The sequence below is a fragment of the Epinephelus lanceolatus genome, chromosome 24 (assembly GCF_041903045.1).
Source record: "Epinephelus lanceolatus isolate andai-2023 chromosome 24, ASM4190304v1, whole genome shotgun sequence".
Taxonomy (NCBI): Eukaryota; Metazoa; Chordata; class Actinopteri; order Perciformes; family Serranidae; genus Epinephelus; species Epinephelus lanceolatus.
Window position 1 is genome coordinate 23,848,238 of NC_135757.1, and position 21,758 is coordinate 23,869,995.

The 21,758-nt window shown below is 48.5% G+C and overlaps 30 non-coding genes across 30 annotated transcripts; 23 read left to right on the forward strand and 7 right to left on the reverse strand.

Moving 5' to 3' along the window:
* Nucleotides 1–66: 66 nt before the first annotated feature.
* Nucleotides 67–138, reverse strand: trnad-guc (transfer RNA aspartic acid (anticodon GUC)). The gene has a single exon. It is a non-coding gene; the product is annotated as a tRNA-Asp (tRNA).
* Nucleotides 139–1,484: 1,346 nt separating this feature from the next.
* On the forward strand, nucleotides 1,485–1,555 carry trnag-ccc (transfer RNA glycine (anticodon CCC)). Its single transcript has one exon. It is a non-coding gene; the product is annotated as a tRNA-Gly (tRNA).
* Nucleotides 1,556–2,302: 747 nt separating this feature from the next.
* Nucleotides 2,303–2,373, forward strand: trnag-gcc (transfer RNA glycine (anticodon GCC)). Its single transcript has one exon. It is a non-coding gene; the product is annotated as a tRNA-Gly (tRNA).
* Nucleotides 2,374–2,508: 135 nt separating this feature from the next.
* On the forward strand, nucleotides 2,509–2,581 carry trnam-cau (transfer RNA methionine (anticodon CAU)). The gene has a single exon. It is a non-coding gene; the product is annotated as a tRNA-Met (tRNA).
* Nucleotides 2,582–2,695: 114 nt separating this feature from the next.
* trnag-gcc (transfer RNA glycine (anticodon GCC)) lies at nucleotides 2,696–2,766 on the forward strand. The gene has a single exon. It is a non-coding gene; the product is annotated as a tRNA-Gly (tRNA).
* Nucleotides 2,767–3,364: 598 nt separating this feature from the next.
* Nucleotides 3,365–3,436, reverse strand: trnad-guc (transfer RNA aspartic acid (anticodon GUC)). The gene has a single exon. It is a non-coding gene; the product is annotated as a tRNA-Asp (tRNA).
* Nucleotides 3,437–4,782: 1,346 nt separating this feature from the next.
* Nucleotides 4,783–4,853, forward strand: trnag-ccc (transfer RNA glycine (anticodon CCC)). Its single transcript has one exon. It is a non-coding gene; the product is annotated as a tRNA-Gly (tRNA).
* A 747-nt stretch (nucleotides 4,854–5,600) lies between these two features.
* On the forward strand, nucleotides 5,601–5,671 carry trnag-gcc (transfer RNA glycine (anticodon GCC)). Its single transcript has one exon. It is a non-coding gene; the product is annotated as a tRNA-Gly (tRNA).
* A 130-nt stretch (nucleotides 5,672–5,801) lies between these two features.
* On the forward strand, nucleotides 5,802–5,874 carry trnam-cau (transfer RNA methionine (anticodon CAU)). The gene has a single exon. It is a non-coding gene; the product is annotated as a tRNA-Met (tRNA).
* A 114-nt stretch (nucleotides 5,875–5,988) lies between these two features.
* On the forward strand, nucleotides 5,989–6,059 carry trnag-gcc (transfer RNA glycine (anticodon GCC)). Its single transcript has one exon. It is a non-coding gene; the product is annotated as a tRNA-Gly (tRNA).
* A 598-nt stretch (nucleotides 6,060–6,657) lies between these two features.
* Nucleotides 6,658–6,729, reverse strand: trnad-guc (transfer RNA aspartic acid (anticodon GUC)). The gene has a single exon. It is a non-coding gene; the product is annotated as a tRNA-Asp (tRNA).
* Nucleotides 6,730–8,075: 1,346 nt separating this feature from the next.
* On the forward strand, nucleotides 8,076–8,146 carry trnag-ccc (transfer RNA glycine (anticodon CCC)). The gene has a single exon. It is a non-coding gene; the product is annotated as a tRNA-Gly (tRNA).
* A 536-nt stretch (nucleotides 8,147–8,682) lies between these two features.
* Nucleotides 8,683–8,755, forward strand: trnam-cau (transfer RNA methionine (anticodon CAU)). The gene has a single exon. It is a non-coding gene; the product is annotated as a tRNA-Met (tRNA).
* Nucleotides 8,756–8,848: 93 nt separating this feature from the next.
* On the forward strand, nucleotides 8,849–8,919 carry trnag-gcc (transfer RNA glycine (anticodon GCC)). Its single transcript has one exon. It is a non-coding gene; the product is annotated as a tRNA-Gly (tRNA).
* Nucleotides 8,920–9,517: 598 nt separating this feature from the next.
* On the reverse strand, nucleotides 9,518–9,589 carry trnad-guc (transfer RNA aspartic acid (anticodon GUC)). The gene has a single exon. It is a non-coding gene; the product is annotated as a tRNA-Asp (tRNA).
* A 1,346-nt stretch (nucleotides 9,590–10,935) lies between these two features.
* trnag-ccc (transfer RNA glycine (anticodon CCC)) lies at nucleotides 10,936–11,006 on the forward strand. Its single transcript has one exon. It is a non-coding gene; the product is annotated as a tRNA-Gly (tRNA).
* A 747-nt stretch (nucleotides 11,007–11,753) lies between these two features.
* Nucleotides 11,754–11,824, forward strand: trnag-gcc (transfer RNA glycine (anticodon GCC)). The gene has a single exon. It is a non-coding gene; the product is annotated as a tRNA-Gly (tRNA).
* Nucleotides 11,825–11,954: 130 nt separating this feature from the next.
* On the forward strand, nucleotides 11,955–12,027 carry trnam-cau (transfer RNA methionine (anticodon CAU)). The gene has a single exon. It is a non-coding gene; the product is annotated as a tRNA-Met (tRNA).
* A 93-nt stretch (nucleotides 12,028–12,120) lies between these two features.
* trnag-gcc (transfer RNA glycine (anticodon GCC)) lies at nucleotides 12,121–12,191 on the forward strand. Its single transcript has one exon. It is a non-coding gene; the product is annotated as a tRNA-Gly (tRNA).
* A 598-nt stretch (nucleotides 12,192–12,789) lies between these two features.
* On the reverse strand, nucleotides 12,790–12,861 carry trnad-guc (transfer RNA aspartic acid (anticodon GUC)). The gene has a single exon. It is a non-coding gene; the product is annotated as a tRNA-Asp (tRNA).
* A 1,346-nt stretch (nucleotides 12,862–14,207) lies between these two features.
* trnag-ccc (transfer RNA glycine (anticodon CCC)) lies at nucleotides 14,208–14,278 on the forward strand. The gene has a single exon. It is a non-coding gene; the product is annotated as a tRNA-Gly (tRNA).
* Nucleotides 14,279–15,025: 747 nt separating this feature from the next.
* Nucleotides 15,026–15,096, forward strand: trnag-gcc (transfer RNA glycine (anticodon GCC)). Its single transcript has one exon. It is a non-coding gene; the product is annotated as a tRNA-Gly (tRNA).
* Nucleotides 15,097–15,231: 135 nt separating this feature from the next.
* trnam-cau (transfer RNA methionine (anticodon CAU)) lies at nucleotides 15,232–15,304 on the forward strand. Its single transcript has one exon. It is a non-coding gene; the product is annotated as a tRNA-Met (tRNA).
* Nucleotides 15,305–16,086: 782 nt separating this feature from the next.
* trnad-guc (transfer RNA aspartic acid (anticodon GUC)) lies at nucleotides 16,087–16,158 on the reverse strand. Its single transcript has one exon. It is a non-coding gene; the product is annotated as a tRNA-Asp (tRNA).
* A 1,346-nt stretch (nucleotides 16,159–17,504) lies between these two features.
* trnag-ccc (transfer RNA glycine (anticodon CCC)) lies at nucleotides 17,505–17,575 on the forward strand. Its single transcript has one exon. It is a non-coding gene; the product is annotated as a tRNA-Gly (tRNA).
* Nucleotides 17,576–18,528: 953 nt separating this feature from the next.
* trnam-cau (transfer RNA methionine (anticodon CAU)) lies at nucleotides 18,529–18,601 on the forward strand. The gene has a single exon. It is a non-coding gene; the product is annotated as a tRNA-Met (tRNA).
* Nucleotides 18,602–18,715: 114 nt separating this feature from the next.
* trnag-gcc (transfer RNA glycine (anticodon GCC)) lies at nucleotides 18,716–18,786 on the forward strand. Its single transcript has one exon. It is a non-coding gene; the product is annotated as a tRNA-Gly (tRNA).
* A 598-nt stretch (nucleotides 18,787–19,384) lies between these two features.
* On the reverse strand, nucleotides 19,385–19,456 carry trnad-guc (transfer RNA aspartic acid (anticodon GUC)). Its single transcript has one exon. It is a non-coding gene; the product is annotated as a tRNA-Asp (tRNA).
* Nucleotides 19,457–20,802: 1,346 nt separating this feature from the next.
* On the forward strand, nucleotides 20,803–20,873 carry trnag-ccc (transfer RNA glycine (anticodon CCC)). The gene has a single exon. It is a non-coding gene; the product is annotated as a tRNA-Gly (tRNA).
* Nucleotides 20,874–21,620: 747 nt separating this feature from the next.
* On the forward strand, nucleotides 21,621–21,691 carry trnag-gcc (transfer RNA glycine (anticodon GCC)). The gene has a single exon. It is a non-coding gene; the product is annotated as a tRNA-Gly (tRNA).
* Nucleotides 21,692–21,758: the final 67 nt, after the last annotated feature.

A 21,758-nucleotide genomic window follows, 5' to 3' on the forward strand; every position in this document is an offset into this window, starting at 1 on the left:
TGTTAGGCAAGAGTAATTAAGAAATTGCCATAGACAGCGTAACTGGAAACAAAAGCAGCTGTGGCACTCCCCGTCGGGGAATCGAACCCCGGTCTCCCGCGTGACAGGCGGGGATACTCACCACTATACTAACGAGGAGATGTCAGGTGCTGCGGAGGCCTCTGCGCGGCAGGCCCGGGTTCGATCCCCGGCCGATGCAACACCGCCATGTTAGGCTGTTACTGTAGTGTTAGGCGGGATTTAAACTCCTGCGGTGAGCATTTACACTTGAGCCGTGGTGTGTCTGTGTCACTCTGCGGTTACACCTCCAAAACACTAGTCGGCGGCTGGGTTTCTGTGAAGTGCTGTAAAGTTTTGTTGATTCAAAACAAACATTAAACATGGCTTGAACGTGACCATTTCAAACACAAGTCGGCAAATCGCCGTCACTAGGACTGGCAGCATTCTCAGACAAAGCACTTGTCTTTTGCTGGACACATTTTCCCCACAAATACAACATGCTAACGTTTTTAGCACAAGCCTATGGCATTTTACATGGTATAAATTAGCCAAGCGGCTAGTAGTGGACTTTTTTCTCTGCTCCAAGGACAAGGACAGAGGACAACAAGAACAACAACAGCAACTTTTAACAAAGGTAACGTTACAAAATTCTGCTCCCTTGACCCTCGCAAGGTTCACCGACAAAACAACTGTCTTATACTAATCACGTTTTGCAAACAAATGTAACATGCTAGCGTTATTAGCACAAGCCTATGGCATTTTACATTGTATAGATTAGCCTAGCGACGAGCGGAGATTCCCTCTGCTCATGGGAAGCCAGGCTAAATCCCGAAGTGTAAATCCCCGAAGGATAAATCACACACAAGGCTGTGAACTGCTATTTCTGTGGAGGCTTTATTGTCTTCACAATGTATTGTTTGTTATCTGTGGAATAAAAGTAAATAAAAGCTTTGTTTCCATAGGGGAAATGGTTTCAGCTTACGAAAATAGACAGGAGGCCCGTGTAACCGCGGCGCAAAGTCACATTTCTTGGGGAGGTGCATGTCAGGCCATGGCGTAGGCTGCAAACAATCACAGCAACAGCTCAGTAAACCGCATTAAATGCCATACAACAAGTTAAGCAGTCTTGCTTAGCCCATACATCTGTGATAAAGCTATGCCCAGTTGTTATATTACCAATCCTTGATTGGATGGAAGAAAGAGTTGCTTTGTGGTGTGGTGCTTTGTTAGCAGTCTTTGTTGTGTCCTTGTTCCAAAGGTGCAGATCCGAGGAAGCCGCTCGCTCGGGGTCCGTGCAGAGGTAGATGCTGGGTTGCTAATTCACAGACAAAGCACTTGTCATATGCTGGACATATTTTCCCCACAAATACGACATGCTAATGCTTTTAGCACAAGCCTATGGCATTTTACCTACCGCCGCCAACGCATAAGGTCTCGTGGATGGCGCCTGTGGCACAGCAGTAATAAGAAAGGGTGTCGCGTGCGCATTGGTGGTTCAGTGGTAGAATTCTGGCTTCCCACGCGGGAGACCCGGGTCCGATTCCCGGCCAATGCAATGAGCTTTCCCCCGCTGTTAGGAATCAGCCCTTGCACGGCTTCTTCATCTTCTGGCAGTTAATACCTGAGGGGTTTACCACTAAGCAGGACTGGCTGCTTAGCGAGGTATGCCGAGTCTGAAGCCACAGCTTTGCCGTCCCACGAAGGCGGCCCTCTTTTAACCTGGCTATATGGCCACGGTCATTTATGCTACCGACCTAACCTGGCCTGGACTAGTTTTTGTTGGGTATTTGGGCTGGAAATCAGTTAAAAAAGCACCTTTCACCGATCCTTTGACAAGCGTCAACTCTGTGGTGAATGTCAGTCTATGAACGGTGCAGATTCTCATCTGAGGGAACACGTTGTAAATGCGCTTTGTCCAACTTGATGCAACGTTACATTAGTAATGCCGCTGAAGAAAAAAAGCGCCCAGTAGCGCATAGCCTTTGTGTGTCAGGTTGCAGGTTGTTTTGTTGTCTTTGCCCTGGGAACAAACTGCATCTCAGTGCTGCAGAAAATGGGGGCAAACGTATTGTTTTATTCTATTGACAAGGTTGTTCTTGCTGTTTGTGAGCTAGCAAAATTGATTGTGTGATTGATTTGTCACCCATGGGATACCACACGAAAAGCGATACCAGTGAATTTTTTTCTCCCCTCACCTCTCAGAGCCGAGGGTAGCGCGTCATAGACAGACCAGTGGGAGAGGACCAGGTTTTTCTGCTGTGATGTGGGCCTCGTCGGTGTTGTGGATGAAGCGGTGATGTGAGCATTGGTGGTTCAGTGGTAGAATTCTCGCCTGCCACGCGGGAGACCCGGGTCCAATTCCCGGCCAATGCAGTGAGCTTTTAGTGCCGTCTTCAGTCGGCCCTTGGCCATCCAGGGGATTTTCGTGCTAAGGACAAGCAGTCATTTCTGTTCACGTGAGACAAAAGATGCTGTAGATTTGACTCGTGCAGTTTGGTTGCATTTTGTGCCTCGTTGGTGCAGTAGGCAGCGCGTCAGTCTCATAATCTGAAGGTCGTGAGTTCGAGCCTCACACGGGGCAGGTGGTTTTTTTTTTCTTTGTTTCTTTTCTTTTCTTTGTCCTGGCCTGGAATTATCCGCAGTGAACGACACGACTCGAACCGGCGCCTGGGCGATGTTCAAGCAGCATTTGTCAGCATTGGTGGTTCAGTGGTAGAATTCTCGCCTGCCACGCGGGAGGCCCGGGTTCGATTCCCGGCCAATGCACTATACCTTTGACTCGCTGACGATGAAGATGTGAATATGTCATGGTACATCCATGGCAGAGCCTGACAGTAAAAGACAGCACTTTGATTGACACTTCAGCTGAGGCCACCAGAAGAGGTTTGGATGTGAGTAAAGGAAACAAACAGCTAAAGTCAAGAGGGAGTGGGATTGAAGCAAAGTGCTTAGAGAAGAGAGGCCACTGTTTTTTCCTTTAGCCATGGAGCTCTTGAGCAGAAACGGTTTTTAAAGGTTTGCTAGGGCATGGACAAAATCCTTTGTTCTTTCTACATGGGGTTGTGTTGTTAATGTCCCAAGTGGCAAACTGGCATCTCCAGTCCGTCCTGTGGAACTTCTGGTCTCTCTTTTTGGTCTCCATAGCAGCAGACTAACGCCGCCTGCTGCCACGGACAGCGATTTTCCTCTCACGCAGGTGCAGAACATACGTGCTGGTTGGCGGTTGGCGGTTGGCGGTACAGCAATACGCGGGGTCAGACTGACAGAGTGTTTTTCTTTACAGGAGAAAAGACATAACTGTTAGGCAAGAGTAATTAAGAAATTGCCATAGACAGCGTAACTGGAAACAAAAGCAGCTGTGGCACTCCCCGTCGGGGAATCGAACCCCGGTCTCCCGCGTGACAGGCGGGGATACTCACCACTATACTAACGAGGAGATGTCAGGTGCTGCGGAGGCCTCTGCGCGGCAGGCCCGGGTTCGATCCCCGGCCGATGCAACACCGCCATGTTAGGCTGTTACTGTAGTGTTAGGCGGGATTTAAACTCCTGCGGTGAGCATTTACACTTGAGCCGTGGTGTGTCTGTGTCACTCTGCGGTTACACCTCCAAAACACTAGTCGGCGGCTGGGTTTCTGTGAAGTGCTGTAAAGTTTTGTTGATTCAAAACAAACATTAAACATGGCTTGAACGTGACCATTTCAAACACAAGTCGGCAAATCGCCGTCACTAGGACTGGCAGCATTCTCAGACAAAGCACTTGTCTTTTGCTGGACACATTTTCCCCACAAATACAACATGCTAACGTTTTTAGCACAAGCCTATGGCATTTTACATGGTATAAATTAGCCAAGCGGCTAGTAGTGGACTTTTTTCTCTGCTCCAAGGACAAGGACAGAGGACAACAAGAACAACAACAGCAACTTTTAACAAAGGTAACGTTACAAAATTCTGCTCCCTTGACCCTCGCAAGGTTCACCGACAAAACAACTGTCTTATACTAATCACGTTTTGCAAACAAATGTAACATGCTAGCGTTATTAGCACAAGCCTATGGCATTTTACATTGTATAGATTAGCCTAGCGACGAGCGGAGATTCCCTCTGCTCATGGGAAGCCAGGCTAAATCCCGAAGTGTAAATCCCCGAAGGATAAATCACACACAAGGCTGTGAACTGCTATTTCTGTGGAGGCTTTATTGTCTTCACAATGTATTGTTTGTTATCTGTGGAATAAAAGTAAATAAAAGCTTTGTTTCCATAGGGGAAATGGTTTCAGCTTACGAAAATAGACAGGAGGCCCGTGTAACCGCGGCGCAAAGTCACATTTCTTGGGGAGGTGCATGTCAGGCCATGGCGTAGGCTGCAAACAATCACAGCAACAGCTCAGTAAACCGCATTAAATGCCATACAACAAGTTAAGCAGTCTTGCTTAGCCCATACATCTGTGATAAAGCTATGCCCAGTTGTTATATTACCAATCCTTGATTGGATGGAAGAAAGAGTTGCTTTGTGGTGTGGTGCTTTGTTAGCAGTCTTTGTTGTGTCCTTGTTCCAAAGGTGCAGATCCGAGGAAGCCGCTCGCTCGGGGTCCGTGCAGAGGTAGATGCTGGGTTGCTAATTCACCGACAAAGCACTTGTCATATGCTGGACACATTTTCCCCACAAATACGACATGCTAATGCTTTTAGCACAAGCCTATGGCATTTTACCTACTGCCGCCAACGCATAAGGTCTCGTGGATGGCGCCTGTGGCACAGCAGTAATAAGGAAGGGTGTCGCGTGCGCATTGGTGGTTCAGTGGTAGAATTCTGGCTTCCCACGCGGGAGACCTGGGTCCGATTCCCGGCCAATGCAATGAGCTTTCCCCCGCTGTTAGGAATCAGCCCTTGCACGGCTTCTTCATCTTCTGGCAGTTAATACCTGAGGGGTTTACCACTAAGCAGGACTGGCTGCTTAGCGAGGTATGCCGAGTCTGAAGCCACAGCTTTGCCGTCCCACGAAGGCGGCCCTCTTTTAACCTGGCTATATGGCCACGGTCATTTATGCTACCGACCTAACCTGGCCTGGACTAGTTTTTGTTGGGTATTTGGGCTGGAAATCAGTTAAAAAAGCACCTTTCACCGATCCTTTGACAAGCGTCAACTCTGTGGTGAATGTCAGTCTATGAACGGTGCAGATTCTCATCTGAGGGAACACGTTGTAAATGCGCTTTGTCCAACTTGATGCAACGTTACATTAGTAATGCCGCTGAAGAAAAAAAGCGCCCAGTAGCGCATAGCCTTTGTGTGTCAGGTTGCAGGTTGTTTTGTTGTCTTTGCCCTGGGAACAAACTGCATCTCAGTGCTGCAGAAAATGGGGGCAAACGTATTGTTTTATTCTATTGACAAGGTTGTTCTTGCTGTTTGTGAGCTAGCAAAATTGATTGTGTGATTGATTTGTCACCCATGGGATACCACACGAAAAGCGATACCAGTGAATTTTTTTCTCCCCTCACCTCTCAGAGCCGAGGGTAGCGCGTCATAGACAGACCAATGGGAGAGGACCAGGTTTTTCTGCTGTGATGTGGGCCTCGTCGGTGTTGTGGATGAAGCGGTGATGTGAGCATTGGTGGTTCAGTGGTAGAATTCTCGCCTGCCACGCAGGAGACCCGGGTCCGATTCCCGGCCAATGCAGTGAGCTTTTAGTGCCGTCTTCAGTCGGCCCTTGGCCATCCAGGGGATTTTCGTGCTAAGGACAAGCAGTCATTTCTGTTCACGTGAGACAAAAGATAGATTTGACTCGTGCAGTTTGGTTGCATTTTGTGCCTCGTTGGCGCAGTAGGCAGCGCGTCAGTCTCATAATCTGAAGGTCGTGAGTTCGAGCCTCACACGGGGCAGGTGGTTTTTTTTTTCTTTGTTTCTTTTCTTTTCTTTGTCCTGGCCTGGAATTATCCGCAGTGAACGACACGACTCGAACCGACGCCTGGGCGATGTTCAAGCAGCATTTGTCAGCATTGGTGGTTCAGTGGTAGAATTCTCGCCTGCCAGGCGAGAGGCCCGGGTTCGATTCCCGGCCAATGCACTATACCTTTGACTCGCTGACGATGAAGATGTGAATATGTCATGGTACATCCATGGCAGAGCCTGACAGTGAAAGACAGCACTTTGATTGACACTTCAGCTGAGGCCACCAGAAGAGGTTTGGATGTGAGTAAAGGAAACAAACAGCTAAAGTCAAGAGGGAGTGGGATTGAAGCAAAGTGCTTAGAGAAGAGAGGCCACTGTTTTTTCCTTTAGCCATGGAGCTCTTGAGCAGAAACGGTTTTTAAAGGTTTGCTAGGGCATGGACAAAATCCTTTGTTCTTTCTACATGGGGTTGTGTTGTTAATGTCCCAAGTGGCAAACTGGCATCTCCAGTCCGTCCTGTGGAACTTCTGGTCTCTCTTTTTGGTCTCCATAGCAGCAGACTAACGCCGCCTGCTGCCACGGACAGCGATTTTCCTCTCACGCAGGTGCAGAACATACGTGCTGGTTGGCGGTTGGCGGTTGGCGGTACAGCAATACGCAGGGTCAGACTGACAGAGTGTTTTTCTTTACAGGAGAAAAGACATAACTGTTAGGCAAGAGTAATTAAGAAATTGCCATAGACAGCGTAACTGGAAACAAAAGCAGCTGTGGCACTCCCCGTCGGGGAATCGAACCCCGGTCTCCCACGTGACAGGCGGGGATACTCACCACTATACTAACGAGGAGATGTCAGGTGCTGCGGAGGCCTCTGTGCGGCAGGCCCGGGTTCGATCCCCGGCCGATGCAACACCGCCATGTTAGGCTGTTACTGTAGTGTTAGGCGGGATTTAAACTCCTGCGGTGAGCATTTACACTTGAGCCGTGGTGTGTCTGTGTCACTCTGCGGTTACACCTCCAAAACACTAGTCGGCGGCTGGGTTTCTGTGAAGTGCTGTAAAGTTTTGTTGATTCAAAACAAACATTAAACATGGCTTGAACGTGACCATTTCAAACACAAGTCGGCAAATCGCCGTCACTAGGACTGGCAGCATTCTCAGACAAAGCACTTGTCTTTTGCTGGACACATTTTCCCCACAAATACAACATGCTAACGTTTTTAGCACAAGCCTATGGCATTTTACATGGTATAAATTAGCCAAGCGGCTAGTAGTGGACTTTTTTCTCTGCTCCAAGGACAAGGACAGAGGACAACAAGAACAACAACAGCAACTTTTAACAAAGGTAACGTTACAAAATTCTGCTCCCTTGACCCTCGCAAGGTTCACCGACAAAACAACTGTCTTATACTAATCACGTTTTGCAAACAAATGTAACATGCTAGCGTTATTAGCACAAGCCTATGGCATTTTACATTGTATAGATTAGCCTAGCGACGAGCGGAGATTCCCTCTGCTCATGGGAAGCCAGGCTAAATCCCGAAGTGTAAATCCCCGAAGGATAAATCACACACAAGGCTGTGAACTGCTATTTCTGTGGAGGCTTTATTGTCTTCACAATGTATTGTTTGTTATCTGTGGAATAAAAGTAAATAAAAGCTTTGTTTCCATAGGGGAAATGGTTTCAGCTTACGAAAATAGACAGGAGGCCCGTGTAACCGCGGCGCAAAGTCACATTTCTTGGGGAGGTGCATGTCAGGCCATGGCGTAGGCTGCAAACAATCACAGCAACAGCTCAGTAAACCGCATTAAATGCCATACAACAAGTTAAGCAGTCTTGCTTAGCCCATACATCTGTGATAAAGCTATGCCCAGTTGTTATATTACCAATCCTTGATTGGATGGAAGAAAGAGTTGCTTTGTGGTGTGGTGCTTTGTTAGCAGTCTTTGTTGTGTCCTTGTTCCAAAGATGCAGATCCGAGGAAGCCGCTCGCTCGGGGTCCGTGCAGAGGTAGATGCTGGGTTGCTAATTCACAGACAAAGCACTTGTCATATGCTGGACACATTTTCCCCACAAATACGACATGCTAATGCTTTTAGCACAAGCCTATGGCATTTTACCTACCGCCGCCAACGCATAAGGTCTCGTGGATGGCGCCTGTGGCACAGCAGTAATAAGAAAGGGTGTCGCGTGCGCATTGGTGGTTCAGTGGTAGAATTCTGGCTTCCCACGCGGGAGACCCGGGTCCGATTCCCGGCCAATGCAATGAGCTTTCCCCCGCTGTTAGGAATCAGCCCTTGCACGGCTTCTTCATCTTCTGGCAGTTAATACCTGAGGGGTTTACCACTAAGCAGGACTGGCTGCTTAGCGAGGTATGCCGAGTCTGAAGCCACAGCTTTGCCGTCCCACGAAGGCGGCCCTCTTTTAACCTGGCTATATGGCCACGGTCATTTATGCTACCGACCTAACCTGGCCTGGACTAGTTTTTGTTGGGTATTTGGGCTGGAAATCAGTTAAAAAAGCACCTTTCACCGATCCTTTGACAAGCGTCAACTCTGTGGTGAATGTCAGTCTATGAACGGTGCAGATTCTCATCTGAGGGAACACGTTGTAAATGCGCTTTGTCCAACTTGATGCAACGTTACATTAGTAATGCCACTGAAGAAAAAAAGCGCCCAGTAGCGCATAGCCTTTGTGTGTCAGGTTGCAGGTTGTTTTGTTGTCTTTGCCCTGGGAACAAACATTTCTGTTCACGTGAGACAAAAGATAGATTTGACTCGTGCAGTTTGGTTGCATTTTGTGCCTCGTTGGCGCAGTAGGCAGCGCGTCAGTCTCATAATCTGAAGGTCGTGAGTTCGAGCCTCACACGGGGCAGGTGGTTTTTTTCTTTGTCCTGGCCTGGAATTATCCGCAGTGAACGACACGACTCGAACCGACGCCTGGGCGATGTTCAAGCAGCATTTGTCAGCATTGGTGGTTCAGTGGTAGAATTCTCGCCTGCCACGCGGGAGGCCCGGGTTCGATTCCCGGCCAATGCACTATACCTTTGACTCGCTGACGATGAAGATGTGAATATGTCATGGTACATCCATGGCAGAGCCTGACAGTGAAAGACAGCACTTTGATTGACACTTCAGCTGAGGCCACCAGAAGAGGTTTGGATGTGAGTAAAGGAAACAAACAGCTAAAGTCAAGAGGGAGTGGGATTGAAGCAAAGTGCTTAGAGAAGAGAGGCCACTGTTTTTTCCTTTAGCCATGGAGCTCTTGAGCAGAAACGGTTTTTAAAGGTTTGCTAGGGCATGGACAAAATCCTTTGTTCTTTCTACATGGGGTTGTGTTGTTAATGTCCCAAGTGGCAAACTGGCATCTCCAGTCCGTCCTGTGGAACTTCTGGTCTCTCTTTTTGGTCTCCATAGCAGCAGACTAACGCCGCCTGCTGCCACGGACAGCGATTTTCCTCTCACGCAGGTGCAGAACATACGTGCTGGTTGGCGGTTGGCGGTTGGCGGTACAGCAATACGCAGGGTCAGACTGACAGAGTGTTTTTCTTTACAGGAGAAAAGACATAACTGTTAGGCAAGAGTAATTAAGAAATTGCCATAGACAGCGTAACTGGAAACAAAAGCAGCTGTGGCACTCCCCGTCGGGGAATCGAACCCCGGTCTCCCGCGTGACAGGCGGGGATACTCACCACTATACTAACGAGGAGATGTCAGGTGCTGCGGAGGCCTCTGTGCGGCAGGCCCGGGTTCGATCCCCGGCCGATGCAACACCGCCATGTTAGGCTGTTACTGTAGTGTTAGGCGGGATTTAAACTCCTGCGGTGAGCATTTACACTTGAGCCGTGGTGTGTCTGTGTCACTCTGCGGTTACACCTCCAAAACACTAGTCGGCGGCTGGGTTTCTGTGAAGTGCTGTAAAGTTTTGTTGATTCAAAACAAACATTAAACATGGCTTGAACGTGACCATTTCAAACACAAGTCGGCAAATCGCCGTCACTAGGACTGGCAGCATTCTCAGACAAAGCACTTGTCTTTTGCTGGACACATTTTCCCCACAAATACAACATGCTAACGTTTTTAGCACAAGCCTATGGCATTTTACATGGTATAAATTAGCCAAGCGGCTAGTAGTGGACTTTTTTCTCTGCTCCAAGGACAAGGACAGAGGACAACAAGAACAACAACAGCAACTTTTAACAAAGGTAACGTTACAAAATTCTGCTCCCTTGACCCTCGCAAGGTTCACCGACAAAACAACTGTCTTATACTAATCACGTTTTGCAAACAAATGTAACATGCTAGCGTTATTAGCACAAGCCTATGGCATTTTACATTGTATAGATTAGCCTAGCGACGAGCGGAGATTCCCTCTGCTCATGGGAAGCCAGGCTAAATCCCGAAGTGTAAATCCCCGAAGGATAAATCACACACAAGGCTGTGAACTGCTATTTCTGTGGAGGCTTTATTGTCTTCACAATGTATTGTTTGTTATCTGTGGAATAAAAGTAAATAAAAGCTTTGTTTCCATAGGGGAAATGGTTTCAGCTTACGAAAATAGACAGGAGGCCCGTGTAACCGCGGCGCGAAGTCACATTTCTTGGGGAGGTGCATGTCAGGCCATGGCGTAGGCTGCAAACAATCACAGCAACAGCTCAGTAAACCGCATTAAATGCCATACAACAAGTTAAGCAGTCTTGCTTAGCCCATACATCTGTGATAAAGCTATGCCCAGTTGTTATATTACCAATCCTTGATTGGATGGAAGAAAGAGTTGCTTTGTGGTGTGGTGCTTTGTTAGCAGTCTTTGTTGTGTCCTTGTTCCAAAGGTGCAGATCCGAGGAAGCCGCTCGCTCGGGGTCCGTGCAGAGGTAGATGCTGGGTTGCTAATTCACCGACAAAGCACTTGTCATATGCTGGACACATTTTCCCCACAAATACGACATGCTAATGCTTTTAGCACAAGCCTATGGCATTTTACCTACTGCCGCCAACGCATAAGGTCTCGTGGATGGCGCCTGTGGCACAGCAGTAATAAGGAAGGGTGTCGCGTGCGCATTGGTGGTTCAGTGGTAGAATTCTGGCTTCCCACGCGGGAGACCCGGGTCCGATTCCCGGCCAATGCAATGAGCTTTCCCCCGCTGTTAGGAATCAGCCCTTGCACGGCTTCTTCATCTTCTGGCAGTTAATACCTGAGGGGTTTACCACTAAGCAGGACTGGCTGCTTAGCGAGGTATGCCGAGTCTGAAGCCACAGCTTTGCCGTCCCACGAAGGCGGCCCTCTTTTAACCTGGCTATATGGCCACGGTCATTTATGCTACCGACCTAACCTGGCCTGGACTAGTTTTTGTTGGGTATTTGGGCTGGAAATCAGTTAAAAAAGCACCTTTCACCGATCCTTTGACAAGCGTCAACTCTGTGGTGAATGTCAGTCTATGAACGGTGCAGATTCTCATCTGAGGGAACACGTTGTAAATGCGCTTTGTCCAACTTGATGCAACGTTACATTAGTAATGCCGCTGAAGAAAAAAAGCGCCCAGTAGCGCATAGCCTTTGTGTGTCAGGTTGCAGGTTGTTTTGTTGTCTTTGCCCTGGGAACAAACTGCATCTCAGTGCTGCAGAAAATGGGGGCAAACGTATTGTTTTATTCTATTGACAAGGTTGTTCTTGCTGTTTGTGAGCTAGCAAAATTGATTGTGTGATTGATTTGTCACCCATGGGATACCACACGAAAAGCGATACCAGTGAATTTTTTTCTCCCCTCACCTCTCAGAGCCGAGGGTAGCGCGTCATAGACAGACCAATGGGAGAGGACCAGGTTTTTCTGCTGTGATGTGGGCCTCGTCGGTGTTGTGGATGAAGCGGTGATGTGAGCATTGGTGGTTCAGTGGTAGAATTCTCGCCTGCCACGCAGGAGACCCGGGTCCGATTCCCGGCCAATGCAGTGAGCTTTTAGTGCCGTCTTCAGTCGGCCCTTGGCCATCCAGGGGATTTTCGTGCTAAGGACAAGCAGTCATTTCTGTTCACGTGAGACAAAAGATAGATTTGACTCGTGCAGTTTGGTTGCATTTTGTGCCTCGTTGGCGCAGTAGGCAGCGCGTCAGTCTCATAATCTGAAGGTCGTGAGTTCGAGCCTCACACGGGGCAGGTGGTTTTTTTCTTTGTCCTGGCCTGGAATTATCCGCAGTGAACGACACGACTCGAACCGACGCCTGGGCGATGTTCAAGCAGCATTTGTCAGCATTGGTGGTTCAGTGGTAGAATTCTCGCCTGCCACGCGGGAGGCCCGGGTTCGATTCCCGGCCAATGCACTATACCTTTGACTCGCTGACGATGAAGATGTGAATATGTCGTGGTACATCCATGGCAGAGCCTGACAGTGAAAGACAGCACTTTGATTGACACTTCAGCTGAGGCCACCAGAAGAGGTTTGGATGTGAGTAAAGGAAACAAACAGCTAAAGTCAAGAGGGAGTGGGATTGAAGCAAAGTGCTTAGAGAAGAGAGGCCACTGTTTTTTCCTTTAGCCATGGAGCTCTTGAGCAGAAACGGTTTTTAAAAGTTTGCTAGGGCATGGACAAAATCCTTTATTCTTTCTACATGGGGTTGTGTTGTTAATGTCCCAAGTGGCAAACTGGCATCTCCAGTCCGTCCTGTGGAACTTCTGGTCTCTCTTTTTGGTCTCCATAGCAGCAGACTAACGCCGCCTGCTGCCACGGACAGCGATTTTCCTCTCACGCAGGTGCAGAACATACGTGCTGGTTGGCGGTTGGCGGTTGGCGGTACAGCAAATCGCGGGGTCAGACTGACAGAGTGTTTTTCTTTACAGGAGAAAAGACATAACTGTTAGGCAAGAGTAATTAAGAAATTGCCATAGACAGCGTAACTGGAAACAAAAGCAGCTGTGGCACTCCCCGTCGGGGAATCGAACCCCGGTCTCCCGCGTGACAGGCGGGGATACTCACCACTATACTAACGAGGAGATGTCAGGTGCTGCGGAGGCCTCTGCGCGGCAGGCCCGGGTTCGATCCCCGGCCGATGCAACACCGCCATGTTAGGCTGTTACTGTAGTGTTAGGCGGGATTTAAACTCCTGCGGTGAGCATTTACACTTGAGCCGTGGTGTGTCTGTGTCACTCTGCGGTTACACCTCCAAAACACTAGTCGGCGGCTGGGTTTCTGTGAAGTGCTGTAAAGTTTTGTTGATTCAAAACAAACATTAAACATGGCTTGAACGTGACCATTTCAAACACAAGTCGGCAAATCGCCGTCACTAGGACTGGCAGCATTCTCAGACAAAGCACTTGTCTTTTGCTGGACACATTTTCCCCACAAATACAACATGCTAACGTTTTTAGCACAAGCCTATGGCATTTTACATGGTATAAATTAGCCAAGCGGCTAGTAGTGGACTTTTTTCTCTGCTCCAAGGACAAGGACAGAGGACAACAAGAACAACAACAGCAACTTTTAACAAAGGTAACGTTACAAAATTCTGCTCCCTTGACCCTCGCAAGGTTCACCGACAAAACAACTGTCTTATACTAATCACGTTTTGCAAACAAATGTAACATGCTAGCGTTATTAGCACAAGCCTATGGCATTTTACATTGTATAGATTAGCCTAGCGACGAGCGGAGATTCCCTCTGCTCATGGGAAGCCAGGCTAAATCCCGAAGTGTAAATCCCCGAAGGATAAATCACACACAAGGCTGTGAACTGCTATTTCTGTGGAGGCTTTATTGTCTTCACAATGTATTGTTTGTTATCTGTGGAATAAAAGTAAATAAAAGCTTTGTTTCCATAGGGGAAATGGTTTCAGCTTACGAAAATAGACAGGAGGCCCGTGTAACCGCGGCGCAAAGTCACATTTCTTGGGGAGGTGCATGTCAGGCCATGGCGTAGGCTGCAAACAATCACAGCAACAGCTCAGTAAACCGCATTAAATGCCATACAACAAGTTAAGCAGTCTTGCTTAGCCCATACATCTGTGATAAAGCTATGCCCAGTTGTTATATTACCAATCCTTGATTGGATGGAAGAAAGAGTTGCTTTGTGGTGTGGTGCTTTGTTAGCAGTCTTTGTTGTGTCCTTGTTCCAAAGATGCAGATCCGAGGAAGCCGCTCGCTCGGGGTCCGTGCAGAGGTAGATGCTGGGTTGCTAATTCACAGACAAAGCACTTGTCATATGCTGGACACATTTTCCCCACAAATACGACATGCTAATGCTTTTAGCACAAGCCTATGGCATTTTACCTACCGCCGCCAACGCATAAGGTCTCGTGGATGGCGCCTGTGGCACAGCAGTAATAAGGAAGGGTGTCGCGTGCGCATTGGTGGTTCAGTGGTAGAATTCTGGCTTCCCACGCGGGAGACCCGGGTCCGATTCCCGGCCAATGCAATGAGCTTTCCCCCGCTGTTAGGAATCAGCCCTTGCACGGCTTCTTCATCTTCTGGCAGTTAATATCTGAGGGGTTTACCACTAAGCAGGACTGGCTGCTTAGCGAGGTATGCCGAGTCTGAAGCCACAGTTTTGCCGTGCCACGAAGGCGGCCCTCTTTTAACCTGGCTATATGGCCACGGTCATTTATGCTACCGACCTAACCTGGCCTGGACTAGTTTTTGTTGGGTATTTGGGCTGGAAATCAGTTAAAAAATCACCTTTCACCGATCCTTTGACAAGCGTCAACTCTGTGGTGAATGTCAGTCTATGAACGGTGCAGATTCTCATCTGAGGGAACACGTTGTAAATGCGCTTTGTCCAACTTGATGCAACGTTACATTAGTAATGCCGCTGAAGAAAAAAAGCGCCCAGTAGCGCATAGCCTTTGTGTGTCAGGTTGCAGGTTGTTTTGTTGTCTTTGCCCTGGGAACAAACTGCATCTCAGTGCTGCAGAAAATGGGGGCAAACGTATTGTTTTATTCTATTGACAAGGTTGTTCTTGCTGTTTGTGAGCTAGCAAAATTGATTGTGTGATTGATTTGTCACCCATGGGATACCACACGAAAAGCGATACCAGTGAATTTTTTTCTCCCCACACCTCTCAGAGCCGAGGGTAGCGCGTCATAGACAGACCAATGGGAGAGGACCAGGTTTTTCTGCTGTGATGTGGGCCTCGTCGGTGTTGTGGATGAAGCGGTGATGTGAGCATTGGTGGTTCAGTGGTAGAATTCTCGCCTGCCACGCGGGAGACCCGGGTCCGATTCCCGGCCAATGCAGTGAGCTTTTAGTGCCGTCTTCAGTCGGCCCTTGGCCATCCAGGGGATTTTCGTGCTAAGGACAAGCAGTCATTTCTGTTCACGTGAGACAAAAGATGCTGTAGATTTGACTCGTGCAGTTTGGTTGCATTTTGTGCCTCGTTGGCGCAGTAGGCAGCGCGTCAGTCTCATAATCTGAAGGTCGTGAGTTCGAGCCTCACACGGGGCAGGTGGTTTTTTTTTTCTTTGTTTCTTTTCTTTTCTTTGTCCTGGCCTGGAATTATCCACAGTGAACGACACGACTCGAACCGACGCCTGGGCGATGTTCAAGCAGCATTTGTCAGCATTGGTGGTTCAGTGGTAGAATTCTCGCCTGCCACGCGGGAGGCCCTGTTCGATTCCCGGCCAATGCACTATACCTTTGACTCGCTGACGATGAAGATGTGAATATGTCATGGTACATCCATGGCAGAGCCTGACAGTGAAAGACAGCACTTTGATTGACACTTCAGCTGAGGCCACCAGAAGAGGTTTGGATGTGAGTAAAGGAAACAAACAGCTAAAGTCAAGAGGGAGTGGGATTGAAGCAAAGTGCTTAGAGAAGAGAGGCCACTGTTTTTTCCTTTAGCCATGGAGCTCTTGAGCAGAAACGGTTTTTAAAGGTTTGCTAGGGCATGGACAAAATCCTTTGTTCTTTCTACATGGGGTTGTGTTGTTAATGTCCCAAGTGGCAAACTGGCATCTCCAGTCCGTCCTGTGGAACTTCTGGTCTCTCTTTTTGGTCTCCATAGCAGCAGACTAACGCCGCCTGCTGCCACGGACAGCGATTTTCCTCTCACGCAGGTGCAGAACATACGTGCTGGTTGGCGGTTGGCGGTTGGCGGTACAGCAATACGCGGGGTCAGACTGACAGAGTGTTTTTCTTTACAGGAGAAAAGACATAACTGTTAGGCAAGAGTAATTAAGAAATTGCCATAGACAGCGTAACTGGAAACAAAAGCAGCTGTGGCACTCCCCGTCGGGGAATCGAACCCCGGTCTCCCGCGTGACAGGCGGGGATACTCACCACTATACTAACGAGGAGATGTCAGGTGCTGCGGAGGCCTCTGCGCGGCAGGCCCGGGTTCGATCCCCGGCCGATGCAACACCGCCATGTTAGGCTGTTACTGTAGTGTTAGGCGGGATTTAAACTCCTGCGGTGAGCATTTACACTTGAGCCGTGGTGTGTCTGTGTCACTCTGCGGTTACACCTCCAAAACACTAGTCGGCGGCTGGGTTTCTGTGAAGTGCTGTAAAGTTTTGTTGATTCAAAACAAACATTAAACATGGCCTGAACGTGACCATTTCAAACACAAGTCGGCAAATCGCCGTCACTAGGACTGGCAGCATTCTCAGACAAAGCACTTGTCTTTTGCTGGACACATTTTCCCCACAAATACAACATGCTAACGTTTTTAGCACAAGCCTATGGCATTTTACACGGTATAAATTAGCCAAGCGGCTAGTAGTGGACTTTTTTCTCTGCTCCAAGGACAAGGACAGAGGACAACAAGAACAACAACAGCAACTTTTAACAAAGGTAACGTTACAAAATTCTGCTCCCTTGACCCTCGCAAGGTTCACCGACAAAACAACTGTCTTATACTAATCATGTTTTGCAAACAAATGTAACATGCTAGCGTTATTAGCACAAGCCTATGGCATTTTACATTGTATAGATTAGCCTAGCGACGAGCGGAGATTCCTTCTGCTCATGGGAAGCCAGGCTAAATCCCGAAGTGTAAATCCCCGAAGGATAAATCACACACAAGGCTGTGAACTGCTATTTCTGTGGAGGCTTTATTGTCTTCACAATGTATTGTTTGTTATCTGTGGAATAAAAGTAAATAAAAGCTTTGTTTCCATAGGGGAAATGGTTTCAGCTTACGAAAATAGACAGGAGGCCCGTGTAACCGCGGCGCAAAGTCACATTTCTTGGGGAGGTGCATGTCAGGCCATGGCGTAGGCTGCAAACAATCACAGCAACAGATCAGTAAACCGCATTAAATGCCATACAACAAGTTAAGCAGTCTTGCTTAGCCCATACATCTGTGATAAAGCTATGCCCAGTTGTTATATTACCAATCCTTGATTGGATGGAAGAAAGAGTTGCTTTGTGGTGTGGTGCTTTGTTAGCAGTCTTTGTTGTGTCCTTGTTCCAAAGGTGCAGATCCGAGGAAGCCGCTCGCTCGGGGTCCGTGCAGAGGTAGATGCTGGGTTGCTAATTCACAGACAAAGCACTTGTCATATGCTGGACACATTTTCCCCACAAATACGACATGCTAATGCTTTTAGCACAAGCCTATGGCATTTTACCTACCGCCGCCAACGCATAAGGTCTCGTGGATGGCGCCTGTGGCACAGCAGTAATAAGGAAGGGTGTCGCGTGCGCATTGGTGGTTCAGTGGTAGAATTCTGGCTTCCCACGCGGGAGACCCGGGTCCGATTCCCGGCCAATGCAATGAGCTTTCCCCCGCTGTTAGGAATCAGCCCTTGCACGGCTTCTTCATCTTCTGGCAGTTAATACCTGAGGGGTTTACCACTAAGCAGGACTGGCTGCTTAGCGAGGTATGCCGAGTCTGAAGCCACAGCTTTGCCGTCCCACGAAGACGGCCCTCTTTTAACCTGGCTATATGGCCACGGTCATTTATGCTACCGACCTAACCTGGCCTGGACTAGTTTTTGTTGGGTATTTGGGCTGGAAATCAGTTAAAAAAGCACCTTTCACCGATCCTTTGACAAGCGTCAACTCTGTGGTGAATGTCAGTCTATGAATGGTGCAGATTCTCATCTGAGGGAACACGTTGTAAATGCGCTTTGTCCAACTTGATGCAACGTTACATTAGTAATGCCGCTGAAGAAAAAAAGCGCCCAGTAGCGCATAGCCTTTGTGTGTCAGGTTGCAGGTTGTTTTGTTGTCTTTGCCCTGGGAACAAACTGCATCTCAGTGCTGCAGAAAATGGGGGCAAACGTATTGTTTTATTCTATTGACAAGGTTGTTCTTGCTGTTTGTGAGCTAGCAAAATTGATTGTGTGATTGATTTGTCACCCACGGGATACCACACGAAAAGCGATTCCAGTGAATTTTTTTCTCCCCTCACCTCTCAGAGCCGAGGGTAGCGCGTCATAGACAGACCAATGGGAGAGGACCAGGTTTTTCTGCTGTGATGTGGGCCTCGTCGGTGTTGTGGATGAAGCGGTGATGTGAGCATTGGTGGTTCAGTGGTAGAATTCTCGCCTGCCACGCGGGAGACCCGGGTCCGATTGCCGGCCAATGCAGTGAGCTTTTAGTGCCGTCTTCAGTCGGCCCTTGGCCATCCAGGGGATTTTCGTGCTAAGGACAAGCAGTCATTTCTGTTCACGTGAGACAAAAGATGCTGTAGATTTGATTCGTGCAGGTTGGTTGCATTTTGTGCCTCGTTGGTGCAGTAGGCAGCGCGTCAGTCTCATAATCTGAAGGTCGTGAGTTCGAGCCTCACACGGGGCAGGTGGTTTTTTTTTTCTTTGTTTCTTTTCTTTTCTTTGTCCTGGCCTGGAATTATCCGCAGTGAACGACACGACTTGAACCGGCGCCTGGGCGATGTTCAAGCAGCATTTGTCAGCATTGGTGGTTCAGTGGTAGAATTCTCGCCTGCCACGCGGGAGGCCCGGGTTCGATTCCCGGCCAATGCACTATACCTTTGACTCGCTGACGATGAAGATGTGAATATGTCATGGTACATCCATGGCAGAGCCTGACAGTGAAAGACAGCACTTTGATTGACACTTCAGCTGAGGCCACCAGAAGAGGTTTGGATGTGAGTAAAGGAAACAAACAGCTAAAGTCAAGAGGGAGTGGGATTGAAGCAAAGTGCTTAGAGAAGAGAGGCCACTGTTTTTTCTTTTAGCCATGGAGCTCTTGAGCAGAAACGGTTTTTAAAGGTTTGCTAGGGCATGGACAAAATCCTTTGTTCTTTCTACATGGGGTTGTGTTGTTAATGTCCCAAGTGGCAAACTGGCATCTCCAGTCCGTCCTGTGGAACTTCTGGTCTCTCTTTTTGGTCTCCATAGCAGCAGACTAACGCCGCCTGCTGCCACGGACAGCGATTTTCCTCTCACGCAGGTGCAGAACATACGTGCTGGTTGGCGGTTGGCGGTTGGCGGTACAGCAATACGCGGGGTCAGACTGACAGAGTGTTTTTCTTTACAGGAGAAAAGACATAACTGTTAGGCAAGAGTAATTAAGAAATTGCCATAGACAGCGTAACTGGAAACAAAAGCAGCTGTGGCACTCCCCGTCGGGGAATCGAACCCCGGTCTCCCGCGTGACAGGCGGGGATACTCACCACTATACTAACGAGGAGATGTCAGGTGCTGCAGAGGCCTCTGCGCGGCAGGCCCGGGTTCGATCCCCGGCCGATGCAACACCGCCATGTTAGGCTGTTACTGTAGTGTTAGGCGGGATTTAAACTCCTGCGGTGAGCATTTACACTTGAGCCGTGGTGTGTCTGTGTCACTCTGCGGTTACACCTCCAAAACACTAGTCGGCGGCTGGGTTTCTGTGAAGTGCTGTAAAGTTTTGTTGATTCAAAACAAACATTAAACATGGCTTGAACGTGACCATTTCAAACACAAGTCGGCAAATCGCCGTCACTAGGACTGGCAGCATTCTCAGACAAAGCACTTGTCTTTTGCTGGACACATTTTCCCCACAAATACAACATGCTAACGTTTTTAGCACAAGCCTATGGCATTTTACATGGTATAAATTAGCCAAGCGGCTAGTAGTGGACTTTTTTCTCTGCTCCAAGGACAAGGACAGAGGACAACAAGAACAACAACAGCAACTTTTAACAAAGGTAACGTTACAAAATTCTGCTCCCTTGACCCTCGCAAGGTTCACCGACAAAACAACTGTCTTATACTAATCACGTTTTGCAAACAAATGTAACATGCTAGCGTTATTAGCACAAGCCTATGGCATTTTACATTGTATAGATTAGCCTAGCGACGAGCGGAGATTCCCTCTGCTCATGGGAAGCCAGGCTAAATCCCGAAGTGTAAATCCCCGAAGGATAAATCACACACAAGGCTGTGAACTGCTATTTCTGTGGAGGCTTTATTGTCTTCACAATGTATTGTTTGTTATCTGTGGAATAAAAGTAAATAAAAGCTTTGTTTCCATAGGGGAAATGGTTTCAGCTTACGAAAATAGACAGGAGGCCCGTGTAACCGCGGCGCAAAGTCACATTCCTTGGGGAGGTGCATGTCAGGCCATGGCGTAGGCTGCAAACAATCACAGCAACAGCTCAGTAAACCGCATTAAATGCCATACAACAAGTTAAGCAGTCTTGCTTAGCCCATACATCTGTGATAAAGCTATGCCCAGTTGTTATATTACCAATCCTTGATTGGATGGAAGAAAGAGTTGCTTTGTGGTGTGGTGCTTTGTTAGCAGTCTTTGTTGTGTCCTTGTTCCAAAGGTGCAGATCCGAGGAAGCCGCTCGCTCGGGGTCCGTGCAGAGGTAGATGCTGGGTTGCTAATTCACAGACAAAGCACTTGTCATATGCTGGACACATTTTCCCCACAAATACGACATGCTAATGCTTTTAGCACAAGCCTATGGCATTTTACCTACCGCCGCCAACGCATAAGGTCTCGTGGATGGCGCCTGTGGCACAGCAGTAATAAGGAAGGGTGTCGCGTGCGCATTGGTGGTTCAGTGGTAGAATTCTGGCTTCCCACGCGGGAGACCCGGGTCCGATTCCCAGCCAATGCAATGAGCTTTCCCCCGCTGTTAGGAATCAGCCCTTGCACGGCTTCTTCATCTTCTGGCAGTTAATACCTGAGGGGTTTACCACTAAGCAGGACTGGCTGCTTAGCGAGGTATGCCGAGTCTGAAGCCACAGCTTTGCCGTCCCACGAAGGCGGCCCTCTTTTAACCTGGCTATATGGCCACGGTCATTTATGCTACCGACCTAACCTGGCCTGGACTAGTTTTTGTTGGGTATTTGGGCTGGAAATCAGTTAAAAAAGCACCTTTCACCGATCCTTTGACAAGCGTCAACTCTGTGGTGAATGTCAGTCTATGAACGGTGCAGATTCTCATCTGAGGGAACACGTTGTAAATGCGCTTTGTCCAACTTGATGCAACGTTACATTAGTAATGCCGCTGAAGAAAAAAAGCGCCCAGTAGCGCATAGCCTTTGTGTGTCAGGTTGCAGGTTGTTTTGTTGTCTTTGCCCTGGGAACAAACTGCATCTCAGTGCTGCAGAAAATGGGGGCAAACGTATTGTTTTATTCTATTGACAAGGTTGTTCTTGCTGTTTGTGAGCTAGCAAAATTGATTGTGTGATTGATTTGTCACCCATGGGATACCACACGAAAAGCGATTCCAGTGAATTTTTTTCTCCCCTCACCTCTCAGAGCCGAGGGTAGCGCGTCATAGACAGACCAATGGGAGAGGACCAGGTTTTTCTGCTGTGATGTGGGCCTCGTCGGTGTTGTGGATGAAGCGGTGATGTGAGCATTGGTGGTTCAGTGGTAGAATTCTCGCCTGCCACGCGGGAGACCCGGGTCCGATTCCCGGCCAATGCAGTGAGCTTTTAGTGCCGTCTTCAGTCGGCCCTTGGCCATCCAGGGGATTTTCGTGCTAAGGACAAGC